This window comes from Calypte anna, chromosome Z (assembly GCF_003957555.1).
Source record: "Calypte anna isolate BGI_N300 chromosome Z, bCalAnn1_v1.p, whole genome shotgun sequence".
Lineage (NCBI taxonomy): Eukaryota > Metazoa > Chordata > Aves > Apodiformes > Trochilidae > Calypte > Calypte anna.
This window is the reverse complement of record NC_044274.1, coordinates 19,234,283-19,248,731: the sequence shown is the minus strand read 5'-3', so window position 1 is coordinate 19,248,731 and position 14,449 is coordinate 19,234,283. Positions and strand designations below refer to the sequence as shown.

At 42.9% G+C, this 14,449-nt stretch overlaps 1 long non-coding RNA gene across 2 annotated transcripts; it reads right to left on the bottom strand.

The window, feature by feature from the left end:
* Positions 1–4,155: 4,155 nt before the first annotated feature.
* On the bottom strand, positions 4,156–13,999 carry LOC115599958. 2 transcript variants are annotated; one of them, XR_003988729.1, is made up of 3 exons: positions 13,877–13,999; positions 4,643–4,775; positions 4,156–4,228 (listed from the first exon to the last, which is right to left on the bottom strand). It is a non-coding gene; the product is annotated as an uncharacterized LOC115599958 (long non-coding RNA). The 2 variants fall into 2 exon arrangements; XR_003988728.1 differs by lacking the exon at positions 13,877–13,999 and adding an exon at positions 6,781–6,907.
* Positions 14,000–14,449: the final 450 nt, after the last annotated feature.

The following is a 14,449-nucleotide window of genomic DNA, read 5'->3' as shown; positions in this document are numbered from 1 at the left end:
TCATCCCCCACAATCCAACACCAGACAAAATCATACCATCTGCATGACCAAAAGCAAGCAATATTGCACGGCATTGTTTCCACTCCACTAAAGTTGTGTCATACCAATTGCACTACCATATTGCACAAGCAAAATTTGTCATGAACCTGATGATCAGGGCTCCCCAGATTCATATCCCCTTGCCTAAGTAATAAAACATTAACACAAATGCATCTTCCTCTGTGACATCATTTGCTTGGCACAGATGGTTTTGCAGCACTTCCCACCAGCCTGTCCACCTATGGACAGTGTTGGTGGCATCAGTGCTGCAGGAAGGAGTTTTCTCTGGTGCATAAAGCAGACTGGAAGTCTGGATACCCAAGAAAAGCTCCTTGATGTCAGAGACTTCCATGTGACACAAGTAAAAGTCTTCATCTTTTCCAGCTGTGTCTATGGGATGTGTCTGGCATGCAACTGAATCTGAACTCCACATCCTCTTGGTACCATGCTGCTCCTGATCAGATAATGAACCAATAAAGGCTCTATCTCTTTTTTGGTATTTCTACGATGCCTTCCAAAACAGAGCTATGATCTCAGATGAGTATTTCAGACCCTGTCATCATAATAAGTCAATCCAGTATGTTCTTCCTAGTGCCTGAGGTTTTCCTCCACCACACTCTCCTTCCAGTATTGCTAAAATAGCAACAGTTTTCTGGCCTGGGGACATTCTGAGCTGTTACCCAAAAGTGGAAGAAATTGTTAACGTTACACCTTTGCCTCCACAAGCCTCTGGAACAACAGCCTCCAGATTAAATGTATCAACTTGCCTGTAGCAAGAGGAAATTCCAGTAAGAAACCTGTTTCTACCAGTTCAAGCTCGCTAGGAGAGACATTGATCTCCATTCATGCTGTTGGCTTCTGGAGTCAGTGATCTTTCTCATAAAATCAAAAGAGGACAATTCAAAATTATTGAAATAAGAAGAAGTCAAAAGATAAAGGACATTAAGTAAAGGTTAGTAAAGCATGCAGGGAATTTGGCTTCTTGCCAACAAAATAAAAGGGGCAGAAAATAATTCTGAAATTTTTATTGGATCTGGTGAATTTAGAAAGGTAAATACTCTGAATTCATCCAAGCAAACGTGATCTTTACTCAAAACCATCTCTAACACATAATAGGGTCACTTCCCCCATTTAATCATACGATGCTGGCCAAATCCAGCTTAAAAGATTCCCTGTCATCACTTCATTAAATTCAGCAGATGGCTGAGCAAAGCACATTGTGCGAAACTCAGCTCTAAGTTAAATTATTGCACTGCAACGAAAAATGCAACAGGGCAGCACTGCAGTGGGTGGGCGAAGCATTTTCACTGTTTCCACAAGGGAGTTTAGCTCTCCGGCATGGAATAAATGAATCTTATTACCCATCTGGATGTGTTGGTCTCTTGTTCACTATCTCTGAACACGACCAGAGACTCTGGCCTAGCTGGATGTGATTTTGCTAGCGGTGACCAGACTTTGCCTTGCCTATATCAAGAGACTTATAGGTGGTGTTCTTATGTCATTTAAGAAAGTACTTACACAAAGAAAAGAATCAGATTAATTTCCCCAAATGCTTACATTATGGTTTCTTTGATAGGCAAGGTCCAAGGGACTTTTATTTTATGTGTGTGACATTTTAATGAGTTCATTATATACAGTGATGGTTTCTGTCACATTCTTTTGCTGCCTAACCATAACTGTTCCCTTTAAAAATAGATAATATATGAAAGGGATTTAGATATTTCTCAGTATGTTCAGTGTGGTGGCCTGGAGTGTTATATGGCCTGAAGGAAGGAGAATTTACAGTAAGTCAGAGTGACTATGTTTAAAAAAATACATCCAGATTTATAAAGACGGCATGGCTGAATGGCTCAGAGCTCCATCCATGGAAGAAATATGATGAGTTCAGGAACTGAAGAGACCAACCAGTTTTTTGTGAGTTTCCAGCCATGCTGTCAAACAATTTAACTGAAAGGAAACAGGAATAGGGCAATATTTGGTATCGATTTTAATATGGCTTAGAAGTTAATTCCTTTTGGCATAGCATCATAGTATAATGTATGCTAAATAGACTAATTAATGTACCACCATTATAATGCTGGGGGGAGGGGGGCAAGGGAAAGTAAAAAAAAAAAACTCTTTAGAATTAGCAGGGCAAGAAAAAAGAAAAAAATACCCCAAAGTTAGCAAGAATGTGTCAGCTTCCACTGGACAAAAGAAAAATCAGGCCTTGTCTGCACACACAGCAACAGGCAGTGACCTGTGTTTCCTGTATCACCCCATGCTGTCTGCTCACAGATGAGATGACTTTGCAATGACTTTTCATTTCCCAGCCTCCAAAACAGAAAAAGAAATTCATATGTAATACAGAATGTCATTAAGGGGGATAGGCTGACTGAAGGCTGCATGGAATTAAACACCAGGAGGGAAGGGAGCAGAACTAGATAAGGCCACTACATGATAAGAATGTGTTTGTCTGTCACATTATTTACCATGCTCAAGCACTTAGAGGAAATAAAGTATGACAGAGTCCATAAATTTTAATGCTAGCCTCCAAGTAGCCAACCCTGTACATTTCATCAAGTAAGAAGCAGCATGTATTTCATTACAATCACACCTTCACACTGACACAAAATTGGAGCAGAGTAATTCAATATTATCTCTGTGTTTGAGTACCTTAGGGACTTGTGAAACAGGAAATAAATAAGCTAATTGTTAACCACAAGAAACAATTTTTGCAAAGCTGTTCAGGATTGCTGGGAAGGATACTTTCTTCTTGTGAAAGATTTCAAATACAAGGGACACCTGTGATTTACAGTGAAACCACTAGAAGTTTGAAGACTGGATAGTGAGAATCATTTTCCAAGACAGGAGATCTGTAAGGAAAGTGAGAAAGAAACCCAGTGAGAAAGTGAGAAGAAACCCAGATTTCTGTTGAGCAGACACAGGAACAGGGGGAAACACCATGGAACAAAATCTTAAAAAACTAAAACTAACTTATGGGTTGAATATAAGGAGCAGGATGAAAGCAGTGGGGCAAATTTTATTCCAGTTTTGCAGAAACACTCACTTGGAGAGTAAATCTGACACCACCAAATACATTTTTCATGCCAAGGTTATGCAAATGGAGACCAGAGCCAGGACTTTCCTGGGGAAGGAGGTAGCAGACTTCACTGAGGAGAGAGCAGGAGTGTATGGAAAGCGAACAAGGCATTCCTTCCAAGGTGAAGGTGGAGCAGGGTCTGCATATTTTTACGGAGCTGCATGTTTTCACATCCAGAGATGATGTTTACTCTTGGTCCCAACTGCATCTTTTCAGTTTATTTTGGGGAATACCTCAGGAGGGTGAGAGGGCTCCTAGCACAGTGACAGTCACAGAGATTCCCAGCTCACTCTCAGGTACTTGCTGCCCTCACACCTCCGAAGGGACCTGCCTGTAAATGGCTAGGGGACAGAGTAATGCAGCACTGGGAAAGATGATAGTTTAAAAGGAAATAGCAATTTGGTTTCTAATGTGGCTAAGATCCTTTTATTTTTACCCACAAAAGGACTAATCACCATCATCATAGCTGAACTATAGAGTACACTTTCAGCAGCAACGCTGTATGGAAGAAGACTGCCACCTTCCTGATTTGAAACCAGACTCCCCCAAAACCTCCTTTTCTCCAGCAGCCTGTCCTCCTTTTACACATTTTAATACACCCAGTTCACAGTCCTACCCTTTCACAATTTTAATTGATGATTCATCGAGATATAAATGAAAGCAGAAGAAAACTACACAAAAGAGCACAAATCTAACTCCAGTAAAAGAGAAGAGCTATGTTAATTTGCCGGAAATTCCATTTTCTCCCCTTTCTCTCAAAACCATGTACAAATTAGACATTTACATGATAGATGTCTATGTTCTTTTCTTAGGGAAAGTACTCTGCTGGAACTCAGAGCTAGGGTAAGTTCCATGTAATGTGGTCGTTGCCAAGGAAACTACTTGTTCTTAATTGAATAGTAGAGAAAATATTTGTGTAACTTATTGGCACATAAATTAAGGTTGCCCTTCAGCAGCCTTAAACTCACACAACCTTTTTTTTTTCTAGATCAAATTGTACCAGTTTCTTAGATTTTCTTTTAATGCATGAATATCACAGAAGAGTCACGGTGACCTCTTTCCAGACTCCACCCAGTGTTAAAGTTGCATGTTGCTTAACTGCAAGACCTGAAACAGAAAAATCTTGATTATTACCGGGGAGAACACAGTAAAATACAAAACAAATATGAGCTTAGCAGGAAAAAAATAATCTCAAAAAGAAGACCGCATCCTCAGTGACAACAGTGATAACCTCATTTTATCCACATTGGTGCAGCTCCACTGAAGTTAATAGATTTATGTTGATTTACATATGCTGATTCAGGTTGGTTTTTTTCTTCTCCCTGTCACTGTTTTTTACTATTTATTCAAATTTCTCTTGGTTTCTGAAGGACAAAATAATCCCTGTTTCTAAAACATGGGATTTTTTTCATGCAAAACTTGAGATATTGTAAAACCCTAATTAAGTCCAGCAGTCCTCAGCAGCTACTGAGGTCCTTTGCAAGGGAAAAAGTGGGATGGAAGTGAATTAGATTGCCTTACCTTTAAATTTCCATTCCCTGTATATGTTCTTCCTGGAATGCAGCTAGAAAACAGGGGAGCATCCTTGACCAGCTATACCAGGTGCTGAAGGTGCATGCTCATTTTAGGGATTCTTTGTTGGTTGTTTCTGGAGCTTAAAAAAAAAGAAAAAGTTTAATATCTTGCTATTTAACAGGAACTGTCAGGATAGATGATGGAAGAGCGGTAGATGTGGTTTATCTTGATTTCAGTAAAGCATTTGACACCGTCTCTCACAGCATCCTTGTAGATAAGTTGATCAAGTATGGGTTTGGTGATCAGGTAGTGAGGTGGATCAGGAACTGGTTGAAAGGAAGGAGTCAGAGAGTTGTAGTTAATGGGGCAGAATCTGGTTGGAGGTGTGTGACTAGTGGAGTCCCTCAGGGGTCGGTACTGGGAGCGGTGTTGTTCAATATCTTCATCAACGACTTGGATGAGGGTATAGAATGTACCCTCAGCAAGTTTGCTGATGACACTAAGCTGGGAGGAGTGGCTGACACACCAGAAGGATGTGCTGCCATTCAGAGAGACTTAGACAGGCTGGAGAGTTGGGCAGGGAGAAACATGATGAAATTCAACAAGGGGAAGTGTAGAGTTTTGCATTTGGGGAAGAACAACACGATGGCCCAGTATAGGTTGGGGGCTGACCTGCTGGAGAGCAGTGTAGGTGAAAGAGACCTGGGGGTCCTGGTTGACAAGAAGATGACCATGAGCCAGCAATGTGCCCTTGTGGCCAAGAAGGCCAATGGCATCCTGGGGTGCATTAGAAAGGGTGTGGTTAGTAGGTCAAGAGAGGTTCTCCTCCCCCTCTATTCTGCATTGGTGAGGCTGCACCTGGAGTATTGTGTCCAGTTCTGGGCCCCTCAGTTCAAGAAGGACAGGGAAGTGCTTGAAAGAGTCCAGCGCAGAGCTACTAAGATGATCAAGGGGGTGGAACATCTCCCTTATGAGGAAAGGCTGAGGGAGCTGGGTCTCTTTAGTCTGGAGAAAAGGAGACTGAGGGGTGACTTCATCAATGTTTTCAAATATGTAAGGGGTGAGTGTCAAGGAGAAGGAGTTAGGTTTTTCTCAGTGGTGACCAGTTATAGGACAAGGGGTAATGGGTGTAAATTGGAGCATAGGAGGTTCAAGTTGAATATTCGAAAAAATTTTTTTACTGTAAGGGTGACAGAGCCCTGGAACAGGCTGCCCAGGGGGGTCATGGAGTCTCCTTCACTGGAGACATTCAAAACCCGCCTGGACACGTTCCTATGCGAAGTGCTCTAGGTGGCCCTGCTCTGGCAGGGGGGGTTGGACTAGATGATCTTTCGAGGTCCCTTCCAACCCCAAGGATTCTATGATTCTATGATAGCCAAATAATATATTATGCTGCTCCAAAAACATGAATTTTTCTCTCTTTATCTGTCCCACACATAGTTCCTTGCCACTTACTGATTTCATTTTCTTAATGAAAAGTGGCTTTTAAAGTTCAAAGAACATAGATTTTTATTGCAGTGATTTCTCCTTCCACCAAAGGTAAGGAAGAATAATGGTGACAATGGTGTAGTTTCAGTTAAATGATGACACTGATTGCATTCAGATTTTCACAGCTATGTTCTCTGCTACTTCAAGATATAATAAGGTTTCTGATTTGGCTCATTAAGCTTGGTCTAAGGGTTGCTTCAAGATTGGGCTTGCTCAAAAAAACAGACACAAAATCTAAAAGGTCATTGCAGTGTAGACTTCAGGAAGCTTGGAAGACAGAGGGTCACAGCATCTTCCATGTCCTGCAGGCTCCAGCCTGCCTTTTCATACCATCTGAGTGGATGCAAGGCTGAGCCAAGCACACTTCAGTTCTGCAGACTTTGAGCCCTGTCTGCAGTCTGACTGCAGACAGCAACATGGGGGGACAGCAGGGAGTCACAGTCCTCAGAATCTCAGCAGATTCTTCCCCAGCAGAGCTTACAGCGTGGTGTGGTGTGACCTGTGCTGCCCAACTGTCCTTTGCTGAGCTTGGCTGCATTCTGTGCTCCAGCACCACCACCAAAGTAGCACACAATAGGCAGGATATTTGCAGAAAGGCTTCTGTTCAGTTTACCCAGTCTCACAAGATAAAATCCTTTAGGGTATGTTCAGTTTACCTTGATATACATTGAAAGTCACTGCTTGTGTAGCAGCTGCAAGACTTTTTTGGGCTGTGACAACTCTCCTGACATTTCCCTAAAGTCCGAGTTGTAGAACGTTCAAGTACCTTGGCCCTGGCTCAGTGGGACTGAGATGCTGCTCAGGCTGGAGAGGGCAAGCATAAAAATTGCACAAAACAGAGGAAAGGAATGCATGCAAAACTTCTGAGAAATACTGGCTTACAGGGCATACACTTATTTTGTGACCTATCTTACATCTGACACCAGATATTCAAGGTTAAAAAAAAATATGCCCATCGGTTTCTATTCACAGACACAGCTATCTAATGAAATTAGAGCAACAGTTCTCTTGATTTCACTTGTTTTATCAGTAAAGCATTAGAGGTCTATTACAGCCAAGGAATAAACATGCAAAGAAGTTCATCCTCCTACAAACTGAACTGGAGTCTTCAGTCTATTATCAGTATTTGGCTTTTGTGTCTTAATGAGAGTGATCTATTTACTAATGGATTTAAATGGAAGCAGAATGAGGTATCTTAAATAGGGTTGGCTATTGTGGCTTTTTACATCCCATTATCATATCAGTCACAGACTCTGCTTTAGTTTCCAAATTCAGCTTCAAAATATTTTAAACTGAGGAAGGGAAGTTTATCATGTACAGAGCATTCATATGCAGAAAATAGTTGTTCTAATTAATCTAGGTTCATTTTCTGTTCACAAGATGAGTTATCCTCAGAAGCAAATGCAGGACTAACAGCTTTGCAGTAAATTAACTAGATGTTTATAAAAATCAGTTCAGTCAGGAGGTTTTATTTCGATGATTATAAACCACACAATGGCCAGTAGATAGAATGCTGAAAAATGCAGAGATGATACTATCGAGTTGCTAAACTTAATTTATAAAGAAAAAGCAGTTTGGGATTTTTGGGACACAGGTGAAGTAAAAGAATTTCTTATTCAATATTGCTGGGCACGCCAAGAGAAGGATCACAAAAAAGGCAGTCTTTCAAAAGCAGGTCTTGGCAGGGGTTTAATGACTAACAAGGGTTTGGAAGTGGGACCTCTATCAGCACTGCAGGTAATACCACTCAGCAAATTACATGAGGAAATTTGCCAAGTCTGAAGGGTTTGCAGGTCATCTGGAAGAGCTGTTTCAAGCTTTATCTATTTAATAAACAAAAAATTCAGAATGCCCTTTTCACAAATTAAAGCCCAGTGAAAGGGCACTATCAAAAGATTTTCTGATAATGCATAGACACAGGTGGCTTCTAGTAGTGAAAAGCATCTTGGAAATAATAAAAATGTAAAACCAAAGGGCCTGTAGGTTTTGCGTTTGGGAGTATTTCAGAGTGATGTTGCCCTTTTGTGCACTCATCACTAACCTAAATATTATCATAGAGCAGCTGGGACAAGCACTCTTAACATCTTTCTGCATCAAGTCCTGTTCAAGTTCAGCTTGTCCCTTCTGAGGTTCCTTTGAGATTGCTACACTTCCAGTCAGCAGCTTTTGCCTAGGCTGATCTAATGAACTTCATACTTGGTTTTGCGAGCCAGGCTTGAAATAGGAATTAAGATAAACAGGCAGACCTGCTGATTTACATCAGGCAAGGAAGCCTAAGAGATCTGAGAGAAAACTTTCTAGGTAAAAAATCGTGGAAGTAATTGATGACTGTCAACAAATTAATCTTTGACCATAAGGTGATTATAGAATCATAGAATCATAGAATCACAGAATTAGCCGGGTTGGAAGGGACCTCAGAGATCATCTAGTCCAACCCTTGACCCACCGAAGCAGTTGCTAGACCATGGCACTGAGTGCCACATCCAGTCTTTTTTTAAATGTCTCTAGGGACGGAGAATCTACCACCTCACCGGGCAGTCCATTCCATAGCCTAATCACCCTCTCCGTGAAGAAATTCTTTCTAATATCTAACCTAAACCTCCCCTGGCACAACTTAAGACCATGCCCTCTTGTCTTGTTGAAGGTCGTCTGTGAAAAGAGTCCAGTTCCCACCTCGCTACAGCCTCCTTTCAGGTAGTTGTAGACAGCAATGAGGTCTCCCCTGAGCCTCCTCTTCTTCAGGCTGAACAGCCCCAGCTCTCTCAGCCTCTCCTCATAGGGCCTGTGCTCGAGTCCCTTCACCAGCCTGGTTGCCCTCCTTTGGACCTGTTCCAGGACCTCTACATCCTTCTTAAACTGAGGGGCCCAGAACTGGACACAGTACTCGAGGTGTGGCCTAACCAGTGTTGAGTACAGGGGAAGAATCACCTCCCTGGACCTGCTGGTGACGCTGTTTTTGATACAGGCCAGGATGCCATTGGCCTTCTTGGCCACCTGGGCACACTGCTGGCTCATGTTCAGCTTCCTGTCAATCCAGACTCCCAGGTCCCTTTCTGCCTGGCTGCTCTCCAGCCACTCTGTCCCCAGCCTGTAGCGCTGCATGGGGTTGTTGTGGCCAAAGTGCAGGACCCGGCACTTGGCCATGTTGAACCTCATCCCATTGGAATCGGCCCAGCTCTCTAGTCTGTCCAGGTCCCTCTGAAGAGCCCTCCTGCCTTTGAGTTGGTCCACACTTCCTCCCAGCTTGGTGTCATCTGCGAATTTGCTGATGATGGACTCAATCCCTTCGTCTAAGTCGTCGATAAAGATATTAAACAGAACTGGGCCCAATACTGATCCCTGGGGGACACCACTAGTGACCGGCCGCCAACTGGATGCAGCCCCGTTCACCACCACTCTCTGGGCTCGTCCCTCCAGCCAGTTCCTAACGCAGCACAGGGTGCTCCTGTCCAAGCTGTGGGCTGACAGCTTTTTCAGGAGAATGCTATGGGGGACGGTGTCAAAGGCTTTGCTGAAATCCAGGTAGACCACATCCACCGCCTTCCCCTCATCCACCAGACGGGTCACCTGATCATAAAAGGAGATCAGGTTGGTCAGACAGGACCTGCCCTTCCTAAACCCGTGCTGGCTGGGTCTGATCCCACTATGACACACCAAATAAATATGTGGTGCTGGTAAAGGGTAGGAGAAGGTCGACAGTGCTAGGAAGAAGGAAACCCTGAGGTTTCTCCCACAGGTACATATGGAAGAAAGGACTTTCAGCTCCAAACAGAGTTTGGGAGAGAATCAAAGAGCCATAGAAATACTGGTTGGGTGTCTGAGGGTCTCTAGTTGAGGGTCTCTCCTGTTTAAAGAGGCCTATTAGCAGAACTAGATCAGGTCAATAGCATCTTTATTTAACCAGGTACTGGAAACCTTCAAAGGTGGTGATTTAAACACTTCCCTGGTTACCCCACTGCAGTGCTGCACCAACATTCTAGTGAAAATTATTTTTTTAATGCCTACTCTGGACAAACTCTGCTGCATCTTGTTGGCTTTTCCTTTTGTCATATCATCTACCACTGTTGAGAGTTTGGCTCCCTAGTCTTAGTAACTCCCCTTTAAGAACTTGTAGGTTGCTACAAGATTAGACATCCACCTTCTCTTCACCAGGTTAAATGAGCCCAGCTCCCACAGATTTTCCTTAGAGCTTCTGTGTTTTAAATTTCAGCATCTTGAAGCCCTCCATTGCATTTTCTCCACATTTTCTCCACCTTTCCCCAAAACAGGAAGCTCATCTTGTCTCATTTGTGACAGGACTACAACTAGATACTACGCTGACATCCATTCTAACTTCTTGGTCCAGGTGCTGTTCAGCCTGACACTGCTCAGCATGTGATTCTACCCCAACTCCAGAACTTCACGCTTTTCCTTGCTAAGCTTCACAGGGCTGCAGTGTACCCAGTCAGCACATTTATCCAGGGGTCTCTGGCCTGAAGTTAGTCTTTTAGTACTTCAGTCATGCTCCAGGTCTAGTTTCATCTCCAGTTGCCACAGGGTATGCTCAGTGCCATTTTCCAGGTCATTGACAAAGCTGGTATGGGTCCCAATATCAACCTTCAAGGTACTCTAGTTAAAACAGGCTGCCAAGAAGGCAGTAGCCATTGTTTGTTACTCTTTGACAAGGAGGAATAGCTGGATGTTCTAATGTAGATGATGCACCTCAGAGAGCTGGAAGCAACACTGTCATGGCCATCTAAGGAGGCTTTTAGCATCAGGTTTGGGAAGTAGCTGTAATTTCCATAGATGCTCTGCAGAGGCAAAACACAACTTTGCAAGTGAGCTTGGTTGAAATGTGTGCTGGAGGTGAACATTCTCCCTACAAATTAAACCACAATAAATCTACGGAGCTGAAGGGAAATAACAGATACTATGACCTCTAGCAACAGCTGTATTTTTGTTTCAGCAGACCTAATAGAGAGAGGTTGAATGGCATGTTTGCTGGCTGAGATAAATGGATGTCAGAACCCAGAAGACAGGACTGACATGGATTTCTCTCAAACACATCAGTGTCTCATTCTTTCTGGCTCTTTTACTGGACTGTCAGCAAAGAAGCAGGAAACAGAAAGGAAACAGGAGAGACTGTACTAATAGGAAGAAATGAGTTTTCTGCTTCACCAAATTATTCCTAATTCTTCACTTCCTTGTGTACGAACTACTGTACCTCAAATATATGCTTCACCCACTAAAGCAGCCTGAACCAAAACTTGTTCCTTCCCAGGAGCTTTTGGAAATTAAGAAGAAACCCATGAGGTTAATTACATTAATTATACATCCCTAAATGTCCTTTTGAAGATTTATTTTCATGGAAAATTGCTTCGATTAAATTTACTTCTTCCAAAAAAAACGTCTGCTGTATCAGATTGTCTTCCATCTCCCTTGCACTGCAACTGTAATCCCATCTCAATAGCTCATTTCCCTAAGAAGAGTGTAATGCAACACAGGAATATAGTGCCTCAGGAGACTCCAGGCTGTAAAAGCAAAGGGGAATACAAGATTCATTTTTCCATAACAAATATTTTTGTGCCAGACAATAAACATTGGTATTTAGATTTCAAAAAAGAAAAAAAAAAATCCCAAAACTGCAGTACAAATATTTACAGGGGCAAGTTTGAAAACCCTTATGTTTCTTGCTTATCATTATCATAGTATTGTTTTATATATTGATTTATATATAGTATAATTAATAATTATATTAATAATAAAATGTAAGAACACTATTATTGTGCATATTATTGTGCATACACACTACTGCAGCATTTATTGTGACACTTCTTACAGAGAAGTATAAAATATGTCATAGGGAAGAAGATGTCAATTATCTACAGTCATTCCATTAGCATACAAGGAGAGAAAAAACAACAAAGGAGATCTAGGGTAATTGGAGCTCCTCAGGAATCAATGATTTTGATGAGAATCTTACCAAGTGGTTTAGTGAATAAAGGTCTTCCTCACAGAAGGGTCATTAGGAAAAGTGTGATTGGTATTTCCAAACTTGGTTTGAAGCCCTCTGGCTGTTTTGTCAGATTACAGAGAACCTGGGCCTGCCTTCCACAAAGTGCAGAAACACAAGCAGTATCTCGGAGTTCTGTAACAGTCATCCAGTTGTAGATGATACACATGCAAGTTACTCTTACTTTCATCAGGGGAGGACACAGGTTGTTCAAATATTTATGAATTGCTGACTGAGGACTTCACAGATGTGAGACTGGAACTGCTTTTGGAGGCAGTGGCAGGATGGAGTTCCTGTGAGAGATGGAGTGGATGCTGGGGGAAGTCAGAGAGGTCTGCAGGGGCAAGGACTAGGAAAAAGAATAATAGTTGGAGTAGAGCTGGGACACCTGAGAGGACAGGGATAAAGCTAAGACAGGTCAGCAACAGAGTGAAGTGGGGCATCTGAGCAAGATGGGAAGCTGGCCCAAAGTGGTCAGCATGGGCTCCCTCTAGCATTCCTTTCCCCCCAGGCCTTAGAAGGCTCCAGGGAACACAAGCCCTCTCTGAGAACAGTACTCTGAGACCCATACACAAAGATTCCATGGAGATGTACTGAGCAAATTCCCAGCTCACAGGAAAACAAGATGCAATGTCAAAAGTTCAGACTTCCCTTCACTAAATAAGCCATTGAGACACAGGAAAAAGAAATTCCAAACAATGTGTAGACAAAGATACTTGTGCTGTCCCTGAGCATGGCACTGGACACCTTGGCTGCTGCAGTTACCTGGCCTGGTCCTTGTCTCCTGTTTCTGATGGAGCCACCTGGTAGGGCACCACCAAGCAGCTCTGCACTGCTCTCAAGGGATGGCAGGCTTTCAGCAGTGTGTGAAGCACCCCTGTTGGCAAGAATAGTTTCTAATCTTGTTATAAAGAATGTAAAGCACTTTTGGATTCTTCTGGATGAATGACAAATAAATGACAACAGTGAAGTTATTAACTGGCTGACATAACTGGCTCATTCAGACTCCCAGCTCTGCTTACTATCTGCATGACCTCACTTCTGCTTGGAGACAAAGTTTTTACTTATTGGTTGGCCAAATCTGAAAATACAGAAAGGAAAAAAAAACCTTCTTTCTCTGTCAAGAGGAATGAGCAATGACAGCAGTCTGGGTAGGGCAGTCTACTGGACAGCTTTGTTACCCCAGGAGGTGACTTCAGCTGGAATTAGCAGAGGGAATACCGCCCAGAGATCAGCCTGAGCAAACAAGAGCCACCAGCAGGAAGGGCACCAGCCTTCCCTACTGGGACAGGGGACACAAGCTGGGCTGTATGGGGGTCCCATGCTTGGAAGTAGCTGGCTGAAAAAACAAGCTTGTCACCTTCCACTGCAAGCCCAAGCAATTGCACATGGCCTCCCAAGCAAAGGCTTACTCAATGCAGGATGGATTTCAAGTGAAGTACGATGTAAGAGAGAACTGGTCTCTTGCTAATTTCCCTAATCTACAGCTACAGCTGCATTATTGTGCTTACATTTCACATGGTAGAGTGTCATATCAGGGGGACTAGGAAATCACCAAAACAAACTGTACATAGAGCAAAAAACTGGCTAGACCTTAAGATAGCAATCACCAAAATGAAGATAACTCATTAAATTTGAGGAAAAGTTGTTTGTTTTAAATCCTGTGCCATGAGCACACAGGTGACAGGCTCACAGCCAGCAAGCACAAAGCATTGTTGCAAATCCCATTCTACCTGCTGTAACAGGCAAGTGATACTCACTGGTGGACACGTGGGAGACAAAAACATGTTCCAGGACAGCATCTCCTCTGGGCAGTCCCCTACTGTGGGCAGTGATCAGTGGCTCTGGTGGAGCAGTGGTGAGTCACAGTGACAGGAGTGCCCACTGGCTCAGCCACTCCTGAATGAGTGGAAAAGTTTTGTCATCCTGTCCAAGCACCTCTCAGGGTACACAAGGGAATTGCCTGGGGTTGCTGGGAAAGAGAGACCCGAACAGTGAAAACAGCAAATAAAAAAACCTTTGTATTCTGATAAGAGGCACGCAGGCACCTCACTCTATATGTGTCAGACAGAATGAGGCACCTAAGCAGCTTTGCAAAGTTTGCACATACCCAGCGAATGAGGACTTTTGTCATTTCATGTTAGTACTACATTCTTTTGTAGTCAGCAACAAAACCCCATTTAAAAATAGGAAGCAATTACTGAGAGGCAGAGGTAACAGAATGAGTTTTCTGTTTATTTTACTCAGGAAACTGGCAGTGGTTGTCTCTGCTGACCACAGTGCTGCATGTCATTCCTGCATCCTCACCAGTCGTCTCCAGATTTCAACATTCC